Source organism: Leptinotarsa decemlineata, unplaced genomic scaffold, assembly GCF_025532065.1.
Source record: "Leptinotarsa decemlineata unplaced genomic scaffold, Ldec_3_MD MMD2_tig00026328_RagTag_RagTag, whole genome shotgun sequence".
Classification (NCBI taxonomy): Eukaryota; Metazoa; Arthropoda; class Insecta; order Coleoptera; family Chrysomelidae; genus Leptinotarsa; species Leptinotarsa decemlineata.
The window spans coordinates 18,551,596-18,570,979 of NW_027412688.1; the positions used below are offsets into that span (position 1 = coordinate 18,551,596).

At 34.5% G+C, this 19,384-nt stretch overlaps 1 protein-coding gene across 1 annotated transcript in view; it reads right to left on the minus strand.

Moving 5' to 3' along the window:
• The window catches only part of LOC111507433 (lachesin), a 386,435-nt gene that overhangs the window by 234,902 nt on the left and 132,149 nt on the right, over window positions 1–19,384 (minus strand).

The following is a 19,384-nucleotide window of genomic DNA, read 5'->3' on the forward strand; positions in this document are numbered from 1 at the left end:
CTTGTTAATATCGTGTTGGTAATAATTTTATGAAAATAAAGAAATCGTTCACTTCCATGTAACTATATACCAAGTGTCAGAAATTCATTAGTATCAGGTGTATCAAAATTGGATATATTAAGAAACTACAAATCGCAAAGTTTCATGCGTAATATTTTTTTTACAGAAAATATTATTACCTCTATTTGCCATCGAAAATATATAAATTTACAATAACAATTATTCAATCTAATTCAGCAAATAGATCGGTTTGTTTTCCATAAAAGGTATAACCATGTGCATGAGCAAGTTAATTAATCTATCAATGAACGTTCTAAAATTGGAGATATAAAATGCGAAATGTAAACATCAAAATTTGTAGAGATATAAAATTTCAAATGTATAAATATAAAATAGTAATATCAAAAGACACATAAATATAAATTTCGAAATGTATAAATATAGATTGTTAATATCTGAAGATGTGAAAATATAAAATTTTAAATGTTAAACGAAAAAATATAAAATTTAAAATAAACACTGTAAAGTATGTGTATGAAGAAATGTGAAATTGAAGAAATATGAATATGAAAATATTTCTTGACCTAATAAGTACATAATATATAATATAAAAAGAATGACAAAATATCTGTGAATATGCATTCAATACTGTTTGGATTCATTTACACCACCTTTATGATTAATTGAACGATTTTGAAAATAGAATAGTTTCTATAATTAATTCAAGCTCTTGATACACTTACTATTCGAGGTAACTACTCAGTATATCATTCTTTCAATAATTTGGTTTACTCTTTCGGCAGGTACTGTTTGAAGACAATTTTTGATATTTTTTTTAATATTTGTTGGTTGTGGGTATGTTTTAACTCATTGGGTATTTCAGCATACACAATTGGACTCAGATAAGACAGAAACTTTTGGTGTGTGGTTGTTCCCACTTTGGGTATTTTTGTTGTTTTTTGTTTAGGAATAAGACTAGTTGGCAAAATTTCATTTTCGAACCAACTATTATTTTTTGAATGTTGACTTTTTTACAAGAACTCATCTATTTGCGACTGGATTAACAAAATCAACAAAAATAAACTGAAAAATCATTAAATTCAACAAAAATTCATCAGATTTATCTGATGATAATACACCATAACTTTTGATTTTACCTAATTTCTACTCATTGATTGAAATATGTGAATATTTTAAATTTTAATATTGAAACAATATTAATTGTATAAAATTAAATAAACATAGTAGTAACTTAGTTGTAGTTTCAACGAGTATTTCCGACTAAATACCCAAATGCCACTGCATGTATTGAACGACCCGAAAGCTCATGAAATATTTTGTTGGCGACCCGTTTGCGATACAAAAATGAGATCAACCTAGTAGAATTTCATCAACTCGCTTATACCAGCTGTGGCATATCAAAACGAAATCACAAATACCTTATACTTGCCCCACCTCAGTACGACTGATATTCAAACACTCGATATCTGTTGTTTTTCAGTATTTTTCTTGCTGATTCGTGATTTATAGGCAGGTCTGGCCTAATTTTTATTGAGGAAACCCTTTCATCAAACTCAACCAAAGCAAAAACATTGACCTCAGTCGTGTCATTTACAATAAACCTCTATTCTGCTTAGCTCTCAATTTTATTTTTGCCTGAAGCGATCCTCTACATATACAATATACTGGTGGACTGGATTTTGCCGATTGAGATATCTGTGAGCATACAATTCAACAGAATTCCTCGAGTTTCTAAGACATTCTGCAAATATTATCCACTTTTTCACTCTGATTATGCTTTTTTTGACAAAAAATTGAACTCAAACTTAATAATATATCACATTTGACAAAATCAGTTGAATTATCATCCAATGTTTTCCTCATTAGCATTAAATTTATGTTCTTAATACTTGAATATGAAAATATAATTTTGCAAATTTGTTTCATTCTTGTCCACCATACTAGTTACTTAAATTATGTGATGTCCTCAATGAAATATTGAAAGTGATTTTGACAAAATCAAGTAGGTATATAAACTTTCGGGAACAAGCAATTTGTAGATCACCGATATTCCACCAGGCACAAAACTAATGCAAATCTTAAAACAAATCCGGCTACAAGAACCCTGGCCCAAAGATTCCACACTTATTTTGCAGCAAGATTATTCAATACCCTGCCAACTGATATTAAATATGGAATCAATAGCACAAAATTGTTCCGGACCAAAGTAAAAAACTATTTCCTTGGTTTGATTGATCGGATAATTGATCTAATAATTTTTTCATTGTACAATTTCATCATTCTTCTTGATATTTAGATATAGAATTGAAATTCTAAGCTCTTAGGTATAAATTATAAATAGGAGAAAAACTGATTTTATATTCCTTTCTTTTTTCCTTATATAGAGATACATTCACTATGTACCTATATGTGTGTGTATGTGTGTATATGTATACATATATGTATTCGTATGTGATATGTATTTGTAATTTTTTTTTCATTGTAAATAAACGTTATTATTATTAATCCATTAAAAATTCACAATCAAAATCATTTCCGGTAGAAGACTGCTTTTTACCCATTTCTGTCAACATAGTTTCAGTATGTGGTGAATTTGCTGATTTTAGGAAGGTTTAAGGTATTGGCTTTGTATTGAGAAAAGGTTACACGTTTCCAATAACCAATTATATTCTATTTCAATTTTATGTGCGTTCTCTAAACTTCTAGGGATAATTATCTATGTCAAAAGTTCAATATGAGAATTTTAGCATGGTTTCACGAATAGCCGGTTCTATGCAACTATTTTGTTTGTTTTTCCAGATTTGTCGACGAGATATTAAAGAAACATGTTTGTTCATAATGATTTTCAGGAAGCTGATCCTATTGTCAAAACTTCATTTCTTTTGATCCTCTCAGAGTGTTAAAAAACTCATTCAAATCATATCTCAGATGCTCATTCTTCACAATTTCGACTTAGGGCGTACCAAAAGATCAAATCTTTTTTACTAGTCATCTATTCCTTCATTACATGAATGATTCGAAATATTGTCCCCCAATGCTATTAAGATGATCTGAAAAGATGATCACAAAACTCGATTAGATCCGAGATTGCATTAACCTTCAATTCTACAGTTAGTGTGAGCATTATACTGATAAATCATGATGTTTCACAGAATATGAAACGTTGAAACAAATTTGGTATCGTAACAAATTGGATATTATTTCGAAGCAATAAATACAAGGACAAACAAAACAGTCAACTAAAAATCTCAGACAAACGAAGCAGTCAAGTTTCCATTCGTGACTACCTTGTGCACCTCTTCCTCCCTTAAGTGAGAACATGAACTACTATGAATTATTTCACTCGGTGCTTTTCGATCACATATAAATACAGGCTGAGTTCAGTTTTTGTGTCGCCGTAAGTGAAATCCTTGCAAACCTTTCACTTAATTTACCATGTAATTCATTGGAACTGTTTTAGATCATTATGTATGTAAGACTTGTCAGGAACGTGCAAAAAATATTGGTAGTCATTAAATCTTTGGAGTGGAAAGTTGAAATAAAATTGTTTTCACTCTGATTGATTTCAACAGCATACTACACTGTTCCAGGGATATAACCAATAAGAAACTAACAAAAGATGCATTCAAAATTATTTCCAGATCAATAGTACTCAAATCAAAAACTGAAATTTATAGATGACTGATTTGAATGTTTTTTCAACTTTCAATTTTGATTTTTTATTATCATTGTAGAAAAGGAATTACTATAGAGTATGAAAGATTTAATTTCAGGAGTCACGTTCCTAATGTATTTTCCCGATTATTTGGAGTTTCTTATGAACAATCATCTGCAAAAAATCATCATCAATGAATAAGTCAGTTCTCAAATCAAGTTTAAAATTATTGTTGTCATGGTCACTATCGAGGACGTTTAGAAAAACCCAATGCGAATCAGCGAAAAAAAACAGCAAATTTTCTTAGATATTTTCAGTTCAGAAGACAGAGCAGATTTCAGTCTCCGAAACATTAAAATGGGTATCTGTACAATTTCTTAGCTCTTTGCTTGACAGGCAAAATTATTGAATATAAATAGAACATTTTCCTTTGTGACAAATTCTTTGAATTCAAGCAGTATCTTCTCAGGATAAAATACAGAAACGTGGACTTCTCACACCTGTATAAAATTCTCCATAACAATTTTCATATTTTTTTAGAAGGAAAAGTATCTCCAGAGTAATGCAATCGCACAGGAACATGCTAGGGTGTCACACAATGTAGACTCGTAATAAAATAATCAATTACAGTGTTCCTATCCTAAATTTGTTTTTTCGAAATGTTCAAGTTAACAAAAAATATCTAGAGAATGTTATATTTCGATAAACAAAATACCAGGCTGTCACTAATTATAATTTTTTGGAAATGTTTTCATCGGTTAACCGCGAATGCAATCGCGACCAACAACTAGTTTAAAAACATATCTGTTTTTTCGTTAACCAGCTGTCGCACCCCTACGAATGACAACCCTCAGAAGTCGAAACTTGTGCGAGCTAATGATTAACGAGGTCTTACCTTCCAACGTGTGATTCCTAACACGGGTTGGGCAATAGCAAGTGAAAATCGATCTTTCAGACTAGGGCTTGAACCACCGACTAACACGACAGTCAATTCGAGTGAGTGAACAAAGCACCCACGTCGAACCGCTTGGCTACCGACCGACCAACTACCATAATAACAAGGAATTTTTAAGAGCAATTCCTCTTTGGAGTTTGCAGTTGCATGCATACGAATAAATCAACAACAACAACACAGAGTATATTTACAATATTCATGAAACCAATAATGATTCGTCCAAACAATCAAATCAAATGATCAAATGATAATTCCATGCTATATCCTGTAACAAAAATATCCTACATCCATCAAAGAATCAAAATTTTGCCAGACTGTACCAAAAACTCAGAAGAAACTTTTACTTTTCATTTTAAATTTTCACAGAGATCATCGAGCTGGCATCATGAAGAAAATGAGAATGAATTGTACTTTGAAAACTGTATTATCATTGTTCCACAAAATGCTTTGGAATTTGTAGTAATTGAAAATTTAGAATGCTTCAGCATCTCAAACGATCGTCAATATGGATTCTAGAAACAAAAATCAACAGGAGTATAATTCTCAATAATAGATTCAACGCAGACCGACGCTTTCTGCGAGTAGGATTTGTCCATTTCAAGGACTTTATAGACTTATTGATTCATTCAAGAGTTGTATGTCCATATGTTCTGAAGCACAAGAATCGAGATTACAACTGATAACTCTCTCCTGGTCAAGCGGAAATTTACGCTATTGAATTGTGTGCGGAGAGAATGGAAGAATCCAACTTCATACACCAGTCAATAAAAATATCCTTGGATAGTCAAGGGGCGTTGGAAGCTCTTGGCTCCTACCGAGCAACGTCAAAATTGGTAGAAAATTGCCAAAAACGACTCTCCTCGATTGGAAGACTCAGCAAATTATTTCTGATCTGCTGACTCCCTTGCAAAGGAGAGTGCTGCAAGCAGGTTCATCGAACCAGAACCTGTCATTGGCATCGCTTTATTGCCAAACACACATTGAACACCTGGATGGCAAGTAGATTTATAGACTTATGGCAGAATCTTCCAGGATTGGTTCACTCCAAGGCGTTTATTCACCCTTCGAAGCTTGATACCAAACAGTTGTTGGACTATAGTAGGGATGAACTACGATGTCTAACAGGCCTTTACACAGGTCACTGTCATTTGGATCATCATATGCAGAGACTCGGACTGTAGAAAGACAGTGTGTATCGCCTCTGTTTGGAAAATGATGAAGCAGAGCACATACCTGCCATGCTAGGGACCAAATCAGGTTTTCAGAGTTTGGCAGAGCCGTACTCTTACCATCTGACCGGAAAGACCAGTCACCGTACAAACTAATCGGCTTCGTTGAAAAGCTGGGTTTATTTGGTCGAGTGTGAATAGGTGTGAGTCACAATAAACCCTTGCGGGTTGCGGGGAGAATCAAATAGACCTAACCTAACCTTCTTGTCTGTACTTATCTGGAAAACAGAATTTTCCGTCATGTCGATCAATATCTAACGTACAGAGTTTTTTGTGACAGATACTTTCGTTTTGGACAATTAATTTTTTTGATGATGTTTCTGTTACACTCTGAACATTTATGATCAGTGAACACAATTTTAAGACGTATTCAGATTTGGAGCTGCAAGAAGTGCTCTTTCCATGGCATTCTGATTTCTCATCCAACCTTATTCGATCTAAGGAGTGTTTCTCAAACATTTCGAATTCACGGCTCCCTTATGTTTTTTTGAAGGTTATCGCGGCGCCCCGAACGTAAAGACTACACTAGATATTTAATTAATAAAAGTAGGTAGGTGACTGTCTGAACAGATTGCATTTTGCAATTGCCGATATTATCATATTATCAGAGAATTTTTATTAATAGGTACCGACGTATTACCTTTACTCTCAGTTATTTATGTTGTAAAACGTTGTACCTTGAGACTCACCCGTGGCCCATGGCACCCCAGTAAAGGTTCCTCGGCGCCCCAGGGCGCCGCGGCGCACGCTTTGAGAAACACTGATCTAATGTTTAGATTGCTCCGACTACTATTCATATTTTAGCGGACGTCCGTTCCAACAATTTATTTCCAAAATATGCAAGGAATATATTGGGAACTTGACTTGAACTTCTATTTTCTAAATGAATACTTTTTCATGTACATACTAATTCATTGTGAAAAACAAATCGACAAAATATTTCTTCTTTTTTCACAATTATTTTTGTTCCACTTCATTATCGTGTTATTCTAGCGAATGAAAAGTATGAAATGAATAAATTCTATAATAAATGAATGGTCAATGAAAAAGTGTCACTTTAAAAAAACCTTCAGTGAGTACTTTCCAGACAGTCAGACGGTTAAAATAATACAATTTACCATTGAGTCACATAATTTACCTATTTGAGATAGAGATCCATCTCTCTCATACAATTTCAAATCAGGATCCCCTGCATTTGACAGAGGCACGGGGCCCACGTCTTTGCATCTAATTGTCCATCTTTCCCATTTCGTGCGCATAAAAAATACCCTTTTCTTATCGTACAGTAGGTCGTCCCGACTTTCCCAAGTCGTGGAATCAACACAATGGGACATAAAGCAGGATTGTTAACCGTTAGTGGCGGAGGTACGTTAAAAGGCTAACGATCTCCGTCTGAGAACCATCATACACAGTCACCCTCGAGTTTGAAGCGTAAAAGCCCTTAATATAACTGTGAACTATACACCACTTCACTTTATATACAGCCCTGCGCTCGGAGCATTATTGGAGGGCGCCTTTCAAAACGTGTCAATACAAATGTTGAAGAAAAGGATATTTTGAATTTCGTGGAAAGAATATCTCGGGATGGCAAGTGGAAATATTATTTCTACGTGTATGTTTTCAATACATTTGCACCATGATACCTTGTCTTCATTGATTGATGCCATCGAATCTGTGTACAAAAAAAGGAGTCTTGAAATATGATTCTATGATTTTAATTCTCAAATGATATGAAGTTTTTACAATGGTACAACATAACACATACAAATGGAATTGAGATGAATATAAATTGATGTATTAGATTCCTGAACATGCCTCCGCATCGAAAGGTGCGTGTAGCTTCTTCCAAAAGCTCATTGAAAGACATTGCGGAAATTAACTCTACGGGTTTTCTCAAAATATTTAGTATATTTTTCAGTTTCCGTCCTACTGTTCCAGGGGCAATCGCCTATACTAGGTAATTATTTACCTGGTGGGGCCTTCCACTGATCTTAGGGTCAAAAAAAAGGGCAAAATACGAAAATTTCATTTGGCGAAGACCATCACTCAGAGTATTTTTCGTAGACAAAAAAATATGTCAAATCCTAACTGGTGACAGAATATGAACTTTTTTGGATCTTTTTATTTACATAAATTGTTTTTGGAGCTCTTAATGTATCCATTGTTCGAAAACTCGGGATCTTAAGGCAAAATAATATTCAAATTGATATTTTATTTTGACATTCACCCTGTTTTTCATCTAAATGAGTAAAGTTATATATGGGCGTTTTCAGATGAGTTTTCGATTATCAAAATTGTTTTTTACCATACAACGTTCAAATTTGTTCATAACACAACAGAATAAACCTAATTATTACAATAATCACTGAAATAATATCAGAGCACTTACCGACACCTGTGGTCATTTTTCTATAGGTTGAATTTCTCACTCACCTGAAAATGATAGAAAAATAATTATTGAAATGGAAAGAAGGCAATATCTATGTTCGTCATGAAATCGCATAAAACCTCTAAAGACGAACATTCAAATTTATTATCCCGTACAACGTAGTTCGAGATGGAAATCACATATATTATATGCAGGATGTTTCAAATTCAATCCTTACCATTGGGATCTCGGAAACTATGAGAGATACGAAGATGATTTAATTAGGGAAAAATTGCACATTTACCTGGCTAACAATATGCTGTTGAGAAAGTTCTGAAATTTCGAGTATATCTGGAGATATCCGGAGAAAACTAAAATTTCCGAAAAATATTTTCATTTTAATCTGGCTGTATTTTTTGAAGGATTCGAAAATGAATTGCATTTCCACATTGCCACTTTTTCCCTGCTACATAATGGTTTTTTCAGATTTGCTATTCGACGTTTCGTCGAAGTTTCATCATTATTTTTAATCATGGGCGCTACTTTGGATTCTTTCTGTTTTGAATAGATCCAGATTTTATCTTTTCAATGATGTATCATAAGTCATCATTCTTTTTCGAAAAATTGGAGATATTGAAAATAATTAATTCTTTTTATGATAGGCTTGGACTTTGATGTTTTTAAATTTGACTTTCAATTTGTTACACTCAATGGCTTTGTTATTGTACAAGTCATTGAATTTTTGGCGAAAAATGGCTTGCAGGAATGAAGAAAAAGAGATATGATACAAATTTATTACAAATACGATAGAAACAGTGTTAGGACATTGAAAATATATTTAAACTTGTACACCGAAAGACGACAACCACATCGAACTATGTTCAAATTATTGGATCAAAATCTCACCGATATTTTCTTTAGTATCCTGGTCCATTCTGTCCGTATTTTTCTCGGCTTTTAAAATTAACCAAACTTGGTTAATTTATTCCTGATGACCGTATCCACGAAAAAAATATCATGTCATAGTTTTACAGGCCGTCTGAAAGGGTGAAAATGAAGTAAAAACTTTATCGTGATGTTTTTCGTCGATCAAGACTAACATACGTCAATCTTATATATGTACAAAATCAATTTTTTTGAAGTTTTCACCCTATTTCCATCCCCTCAGCAAATACTCTTTGATTTCATGGCTAAATACTTTACTGGATATAGCTGAAAAATATTCCAACTGCACTGAGTAATGAATAGCTTCAAGAATCGAAATATGTTACCTATAAAGAAATTCGCGAAACTACCACAACCGTCAACGACGTCTGCTCTAACGCGTCTGCCCACATTCGGGTGGCGTTCTCGATAATGGCGCTTCATTGCTTAGACTGCCCCTTCACCCCCGCGTATCGTCCGCCGTCGTCTTACTGTAGACGCGACGCGTAATGGTTTATTACGTTGAGTCAAGTGATTATCGTGATAACTTTCAAAGGATTCTTTCAAATTACTCAGTGTGAAAGACAAAGTTTATCTATATTAAATACTCAAAACGACAATTATCAATTTTCATAAGAATTTGACAGATATTCTAAAATGTGCATTGTATTGAATTTATCCAATTTAATTGCATTTGTGGTCCAGTATTTTGTATATAGTGGCTACCACGTTAGAGGTGTGCTTCCGCTGACTTCTATTTACAATATTACGGTACATTATCTGCATTACTCCAACGGTATAGGCAGCGTACGCCAAGATAGCTCTCGTGGAGCAAGAATTTTTCCGACTTACTCGATACTTACCGACCAAAATTACAGAAAACCTTTGTGAATTGTAGGAGTTTCAGCTAAATCCGTTTAGTCGTTCAGGCATGAAAGAGCCACAAACATACATACATACATCCTCACAAACTTTCATTTATATTATATTAGTACTATAGCTTTTACCCGCGGCTTCGCTCGCATTTATGCCATTAAATAAGTGTCAGTACAATAGAAATGAATCAATATGAGAACTATATTTCAATGCCTGGCTGGGATTATTAATTTTTAAAAAAGATTACACACGAAGATGTTTCCAAAATTCAAAATATGCTTTATTGAATTGCAATATATTTCACTGTAACAAAAATAAATAATTTTCAATTTTTTTATCTCACATAATTTTTTTTCAACAAAAAGTATCTGATGTTACTTCTAATACCTCCAAGAACATGTGTACAAAATTTCATGATGATCGGCTAATTAGTAGGGATAAAAAGATAGATATATACACATATATGTAGCAGTGTGAAGTTTATTTGATGGGAAACAAACTAAATTGTTAATATAACACCTTGGTTACAAAAAAAACGATTCATAAAAAATGGATATTGTGTAAATATTAAAACCTAACAGTAAAGCAATATGACAGAAAAGTTTCATACAAATAAATAATATATCATCATATTACTAAACATATTTCCATTCGTGTGTTTCATTTCATGTCACCTTTTTTGTAACTGACATGAACCAAATTATTCATGCTGATCCACGTTTATAACATTGTCAGTATAAGGGAAAAGACTCGAGTCAATGGAGAAGAAAATAAGATGGAGCGAACATTAGTCCTGAAAGACATGAGATCGAAGAGTTTCTGATTCTTTGGATAAGTAACGCCTCAGGGTGTGATATAATATAGAACAGTCGATGGTTTATTGAAACATCAATAGTTTAAAGATCAACATTTTGACCTAAACCTCTTACAAAACTAGCCTCATTAGAAAATTATTTTCAAGAGATATATTAGGTTATGTCACGTTCCTGCGAACGATATCTATTTCAATTCCAACAGGAAAAAATTTATTTTGTGTAAATCGATGTTCATGTATTTGAAAGTAGTTGTTTCGAATGAACATATCCTTTCAAAATATGTCTGAAAGAAACTTCTATGCATGATCTACACATATTTGTGCTATTTATATATATATATATATATATATATATATATATATATATATATATATATATATATATATATATATATTTAATATCATTTCTAGAAACATGTGGATTCATTTTCCGATGGCATTTCAGGTTAGCTTCCCAAATTTCTGCTACCGCAGTTGTCGGTTGATTGGTCAAACCACCAACACTGACATAAAAACTTGTCAAGTTGCCTTGGGTGTCACACCAATAGGTGGTTCCACTTATGTTTCGCTTGCGTTTACGCAGTTATTTTTATCAAGTACTTTTCTGGTTTTTCACATTTTGTCTTCAATCGAGGACCGCCTGCCCGTACTGACGATGCCCAATAGGTGAAACAGCTGTCTACCGGTGGCTCTTAAATTGAAATCAATATGGGAATGATCAGAGAGTACTTATCTATTCATATTTTGATTTTTATGGAATTACTTTTCAGCAGCTTGACTGCATTAACCTTTCTCGATTTAATATCATTTCAAGAAACATGTGGATTCGTTTTCCGATGGTATTTCAGGTTAGCTTCCCAAATTTCTGCTACCACAGTTGTCGGGTGATTGGTCAAACCACCAACACTGACATAAAAACTTGTCAAGTTGACTTGGGTGTCACACCAATAGGTGGTTCCACTTATGTTTCGCTTGCGTTTAGGCAGTTATTTTCATCAAGTACTTTTCTGGTTTTTCACATTTTGTCTTCAATCGAGGACCGCCTGCCCGGTACTGACGATGCCCAATAGGTGAAACAGCTGTCTACCGGTGGCTCTTAAATTGAAATCAATATGGGAATGATCAGAGAGTACTTATCTATTCATATTTTGATTTTTATGGAATTACTTTTCAGCAGCTTGACTGCATTAACCTTTCTCGATTTAATATCATTTCAAGAAACATGTGGATTCGTTTTCCGATGGTATTTCAGGTTAGCTTCCCAAATTTCTGCTACCACAGTTGTCGGTTGATTGGTCAAACCACCAACACTGACATAAAAACTTGTCAAGATGACTTGGTTGTCACACCAATAGGTGGTTCCACTTATGTATCGCTTGCGTTTACGCAGTTATTTTTATCAAGTACTTTTCTGGTTTTTCACATTTTGTCTTCAATCGAGGACCGCCTGCCCGGTACTGACGATGCCCAATAGGCTGAAACAGCTGTCTACCGGTGGCTCTTAGATTGAAATTAATATGGGAATGATTCTGAATTATAAGCACCCCCTCGAAAATTTTAAATAGCAAAGGGGGTCGTGTGGCACCTTGTTGGAAAGGGATTTTAGTCCTCTGTTCAGCAATATAAAGTTTTTTAAGTTTGGTGCAATCATAACTGATACAATTAATTTTTACAATTGAATTAAATGTTCAAAATGAACACCATTAGTCACTTCTTGACAATTACATGATCTATTAAACAGACCATCCCTGAAACACGCTCCTTACTAACCTTGAATCCTGGAAAAAATCTTTGAAGATACTAAAATATTAGACAAAAAGCCGAATAAACAATTGATATGAATCTAGTAGGCTGCTGTCATTTAGGTATTTAAAGTTACTAAAAGACGTCAGTATAATATTTGTGGGCGTATTAAATTTAATTATGGCTCATTTGTCCGAGACTCAAGTGATAGAAATTTTAATTATGATTGGTTGTGGTAATGAAACAAGAACTCAAAAGAAGGTTTGTGAAATTTTTAATAATAAATACCCTGGTCAACACGTGTCGCAGTCTACAGTTAGCAAAACTGAAAAAAAGTTTCGTGAAACTGGACATATAAAAAATATTGGAAAACCAGGTAGAAATGTTCAATTTACTGATGAAAAAAGTTAGATGTACTTCTAGAGATTGAGGAAAATCCGTATAAGACAACTCGAGAACTTGCCGCCGACAATGATGTAAGTTAATCATCTATTTTGAGAGTTTTGCATAAAGAAAAATACCACCCTTACAAAGCTTAGTTGGTTCAGGAGTTAAATGAAGATGATCCTGATAGAAGGCAAGAATTCTGTGAATTGATGATGGACAGAATGAACGCAGATTTGCAGTTCATAAACCAAATAGTGTTTTCTGATGAAGCGATGTTTCATTTAAACGGAACAGTTAACAGACAGAACTGTAGATATTGGAGCAGAGAAAATCCTCACTGGATGTATGCGACTCACACTCAATATCCTAAAAAAGTTAACGTTTGGGCTGGTATCATCAACAATGAAATTATTGGCTCTTATTTTTTTGAGGGCACTGTTAATTGTGAGGTTTATCTAGATTTTTTGATTAACTTTTTAGTGCCTACACAAATACATTTTCCTGATGTTAATCATCCAAATGAGATACATCGAACTATTTACTACCAACAAGACGGAGCTCTACCGCATTTTGCACGTACAGTTAGAAATTATTTAAACGAGGTTTTTCCTAATAGGTGGATTGAAAGACGTGGAACGATCGAATGGCCGGCTAGATCCCCCAATTTGACACCTCTTGATTACTTCTTATGGGGTTAATCAAAATCTTAAGTTAATTTCAATAGACTAAAAAATATTGTTGATTTAACGGAAGAAATTAACAAAATAACCCACGAGGTCATACAAAATGTTGTACGAGAATTCCTCGGTTATTGTCAAAAAGTTAATGGTGGTCATTTTGAACATTTGATTCAATTGTAAAGTACATTGAAAAATACATTCTAAATATTATGTGGCATTATTATCGTCATTCTACGTAAAGTTTTGTGATACCTAGAGATATCAAAATTTTACATCCTAAAAATCAATTTTCTCAGTTATGATTGCACCAAACTTGAAAAACTTTATATTGCTGAACAGAGGACTAAAATCCCTTTTCAACAAGGTGCCACACGCCCCCTTTGCTATTTAAAATTTTCGAGGGCGTGCTTATAATTCAGAAAGGGTGCTGGAGGGGGATAATATTATCATAGTGTAAATTGTCAATTTAAGAATAAAAATCGACCAGTTTCAGGTTTTTTCACATAGTACATAATAACGCTAAAAATGAATTTATTCCATACATATGGACCGCACTGTATATAACAACAATGTGTAGATGGAGATGTTCACGACATCTCAGAAAAATTCAGTACAGCCAAATGTCACAACTATTTCCAAATTATATAGTAAAGTCATGACTCCTATTCTTAGTAAACAGAAATCGAACACAATATACAAAATTTCATGTATAGATTGTTCCGAAACATACATATGACAGACTTCTAGGCCTATCATCAATCGCATTACATCACACAAAAGCGACGGCAAACGAAACGTTATTTCTTGCACATTGAGTGAACACATCAATGCGGAGGACCACAGAACGGATTTTGAGAACACAGAAATTTTGAATAAACCAACTTAACTGAGAGGACATTATTTCCGAGGTCTTTGGTCGTAGTCTCCTTTCCTCCCCTAAGTCAGCTTTAGCCGAACACGCTCTCAACATAGAAAGCACTCACATTATCTCATTCGAAGATAGAGTAATACTCGATGAAACTCATAATTACTATCGAAATGTTTGTATATATATAAAAATAAGATCTGGCTATCTGTCATTAAAAGTACAGAAACGAAGTCAGGTAATCCAATTAGGAGAAACCAATCCACGTCCACTAATAAAATTGTTTAAAATCTGTCTTTCCGTTAGCCAGCTGTCGCACCCCTATGAACGACAACCCTCAGAAGTTAAAACTTGTGCGAGCTAAGGAATAACGAGGTCTCACCTTTCAATGTGTGATTGCTAACACGGGTGGGACGATAGCAATTGAAAAACAATCGTTCAGCCTGGGGCTTGAACCAGCGACCAACACGGCGGTCGATTTGAGTGAGTGAACAAAGCACACACGTCGAACCGACCGGCTACCGTCCGACGACAATAATAACATGAAACCAGAGTGAAAAACCAACATTGTTATAACAGTATTCGGAACAATGCAAACAACACGTGTACCAACTCGGGCACTGCGACCGTTACCTCAACGCATTTGATAATGTCTACCGCAGTAGTAGACGAAATGTCAGGCATAAAAACATGCAGACCACGGCCACGGAAGAAAGCTTTTACACCATACATATGAAGCTATGTACAGTAGCGAAGCAACGCATTTCTTTTTACAGAAAACCAAAACCACAATTCAAGGAAGAAATACTGCTTCAATTCCAGATACTTTTCCTGCTCTAAGGAAACTCGGCAAACTAACGTTACAGAGGTTCTGTAATAATAGATCATCTATCCTATTGAGTACAGTTAGAACAGTGATGATCCAAAATCACCTAAAACTCGTTCTTTCTATTCCATTATCTCGTACTCCTACCTTCTTACCTGAAAGACCACTCACCATACAAACTAATCGGCTTCGTTAAGAAGCTGGCTTTATTTGGCCGTGTTTGAATAGGTGTGAGCCACAATAAACCCTTGCGGGTTGCGGTGAAGGGTCGAATAGACCAACCCACTTTCGACCTATCCTAACCTAACCCATAATCCCAACATGCAGCCTAGAAAGTGAGTAAAAACACATGTAATGATGAATTAGTATTTACATTGTTATTTGAGAATGATAAAAATTTGTACATCGATTTTTTTGATGACAGTAATGAATTGTAAAATTGTGATTTCCTTTATTTTCCAGTGATCGTTATACCGATCCATCAAACGGTAATTACAAATTTCTCATCAACGTCACGCCAGTGTGCTCAATTACTCGACTAATATGGAATTTTAATTAATTTCATGATTGCCCTATACATTTCGCAATTACAGGACTCCTTTCAAAATGGTACTTCCAACGCAAATTTGCTCAGGCTTTGTTTAGTTTTCCAGTGTGCATTTGTTTTATTCGTTACCATTTTCCTAATGAGCGTAAAAATAAAGAATGGTTTCATGAATCGTACATATTCTGTTTCGTGGTGAAATGATTCTACAGTTTCATTAAATGCAGTGGCATCACATTAAATAACAGGGATGACACCGCAGCGGTTGAAATTTTCACACGACAAGATGCAATTAAAAAAATGTGTTCTTTTGAAAAATAAGGATTCTGTAGATAGTGCTATATGACACTGAATTAATGATATTTAAGAGTCACATGAATAATTTCTGGAAATGAATTTAATCGATATACCGGGTCAATTATATATCGCTCTTTCAAGAGCAACTTCTAAAGAAAACTTGTTTGTATTGTCTTCTGACAAAAAAGCTGTGAACGTAGTATGTAAATACATTTTGTAGTATATTAAGTATCAGCATTGCGCCTGTGTGGCAAGCTTATGTAGATGACCTTGTAATATTGGCAAGGTCCACGTCGGGAAGGGTGACTTATAATATCCTCCAATCCGAAGGCTTTACAGAAAACGGCCCAGGCGAAGCTCTCTGGCTTACAGAAACAGGCTTGTCTGTTGCCATCAGTACCACACCGTCAGCGGCCATGGAGATCCTTCTAAATCCACCTACTCTCCACATTTTTCTGGAGAGAAAGATTAGATGGACTATTTATAGGCTTGTGCACATTGCCAATTGCATAAATCATTTTAATGCACAATGCATCAGACTGTTGGTTGACAGTGGAAGTCATAGCATTGCGGAAATGACCTCCGACTTTTTGCCTCCAACTCTCAACTACGAACTGTTCCCGAGTAGAGACAACTGGATCTTCCGGAAGAAGAAAATATTAAGAACAGATAGTTGTTGCTTCATAGATAGATCAAAAACACCTTCAGGTTCTGGTGCAGGTGTTTTCAGTCGCAGACCCAAGACAGAGATATCAACCTGCCTAGGAACCTATAAGACTGTATTTCAGGCAGAAATTTATGCTAATTAATTGTGTGGGGAAAGAATTGAAGAATCCAACCTCATACACAAGTCAATATAAATATTCTCGGACAGTCAAGCGGCGTTAGAAGCTCTTGGCACCTACCGAGCAACATCTAAATTGGTAGCGAATTGCCAAAAACGACTCTTCTCGATAGAAATACTCAACAAACTGTCTCTGGTCTGGATTCCTGGCCATACTGGCCTGGAAATGCATTGTTTTCAAGATACAAGTTGTCACATTTTTCTGAAAGCTCCTTTTTTCAATAATACTGTCAATATCTCTTTTTCGAATTTGATAATATTTGACAATGTTAATTCAGTGATGAGAGTTTATTCAGTCTGGATTGGATACAAATATAATCAAGTTTTATGGCTAAGGTATACAGTTTAGCCAGTTTTGCCAAAAAATGTACGTCACTGTCGTTTTTTTTGTAACATTGGGTTTTGTTTCGGGTAAGATAACTGAAAATGAAACTTTTCATCCCCTGATTTGCTTTCTACAAAAATAAATGGCAACAAAAAGTGGATAAAAAAACTAGCCTGCTGGATAGGCATTTGAAGAGAAACAATTGATTGTTTACGATGTTTGCCATTCGCAAAGGTTCATGTATTGTGACAGCGGATAATCACAATATCATCACAGAAACAAAATATTTCAGAAAAATTTCAAACCCTATATTTCAGAAACAATGCATATTCAGGTAACATGTTATTGTGAGATTTCCACTGGACAGTTCACAAAACAGGAACACGTGTTTTGCTAAACAATAAAATATCATTCTCAAGCGTTTCCATACTCGCTATTGTAAAGCGAAACAAGTGTTGTGGTTTTGTTAACTGTCCAGTGGAAATGTCATTATGAAATGTTACAAAAAGTTATGGATTTTAACCAAGTATCAGCAAATTCCATAACATTTGAAAACAATACAATTCTAAATCTATGTTCATATGAACTTTCTTCATAAAATCAGTTCCTGAACACGCCTTGTTTCCTTTCTTCTCAAATTCTTTTAGGAAACTCATGAAAAGTTCATGCAATTATATACAACTCAAATCAATATATTTGGAAATTTAATGAATCAATCATTCATTACAATTTTCAAGTCGCCATATTTTGAAACCTGCCTTAAATATATGAAATTCATACTTGAGTGAATCATCATTTATTCACTCGGAAGTTACCAGGATTCTTATATGAAAAACATATTTGAATAATACTATAATGAAAACATCTTCCGTTTCCGGATTTTGTTGAAAACTTTTGCATTGTTTACAGGATCAAAATACCTGCTTATTTCTTCATTCAATAATCTCATTCAGATTTCGAAAAGATTGAACTGTTTCATTAAATTTTGATGGTTACCCTAACCAACAAATATTCTTCAAACGAAAGTAGCCATTATGCGCATTTGAAAAAATTACCCTTTGAGGATTTTACTTCAGTTTAATAAGTCAATCGTATCCAGATCCCTTTTGTTCCATTCACGAATCATTTTGGCGAGTTTCAGACTATAGCGAATTTTCAGTATATCTCACAGTGGCGTAATGATAGTTCAAGGGTTGAAAAGTTAGATTATCTTCAATTTCAAAATGTTATGTGCTCATCTATATTTATTGGCTGTCGAAAATAAATTACCCATTTCAATACCTAATGAGAGGAAAAACAACAACTCAAAGAAATGAAGTTGATGTTTTTTTCGAGTTTCTGAGGTATCTATCTACTACAGTGATATCATTCTAGAAGTTGCTTAACTTTAACACAACTAGAAATTCAATACCTATATCAATGACCCATATCAATTCGTACTGAAGTTTGAGTAATTCACAGGCACGCTTCAGCATGATGAATTGACAACTTAACCAGTCCAGCTTTCAAAATTATATTCAGTTGAAAGTATCAGTACTTCAGTGTGTAGATACTTGAAATGCATAGAGATCACAGTTAGTTAGTTAGAGAAGCTACTGATTATACTGTAGACGACCCCACCCGATATAGAAGACCCCGACACTCTGTCGAATGAGGCCATCATGTCCCCCGTTAATGGATGAACAATTTTTTCATCCAACGCACCATAGCCAGGTAGGGGTAGACCGTGAAGGGCGCTATTGATGTCTGAGAACTCTCATACCGCCACCATCTCTCAGTCATGAATCCATTTGTCCTTCTGACAGAAATCAGCCGCAACTGTAAGGGAGCTAGGCTCCAACCTGTATGAACTGGAGATGGAATCACAGTTATAAGTACTGAGTTGAACGTAAAAAGCTCTACCCTAACCAAACAATTACTTCAGACGCTACATTCAGTGTTACCGCTACCTTTTGGTGAAGAGTACCAGAAGGTGAACGAAAAAAGTACTAGATCGAATAAAAAAAGTACTAAAGAAGCGGAAAAAATATA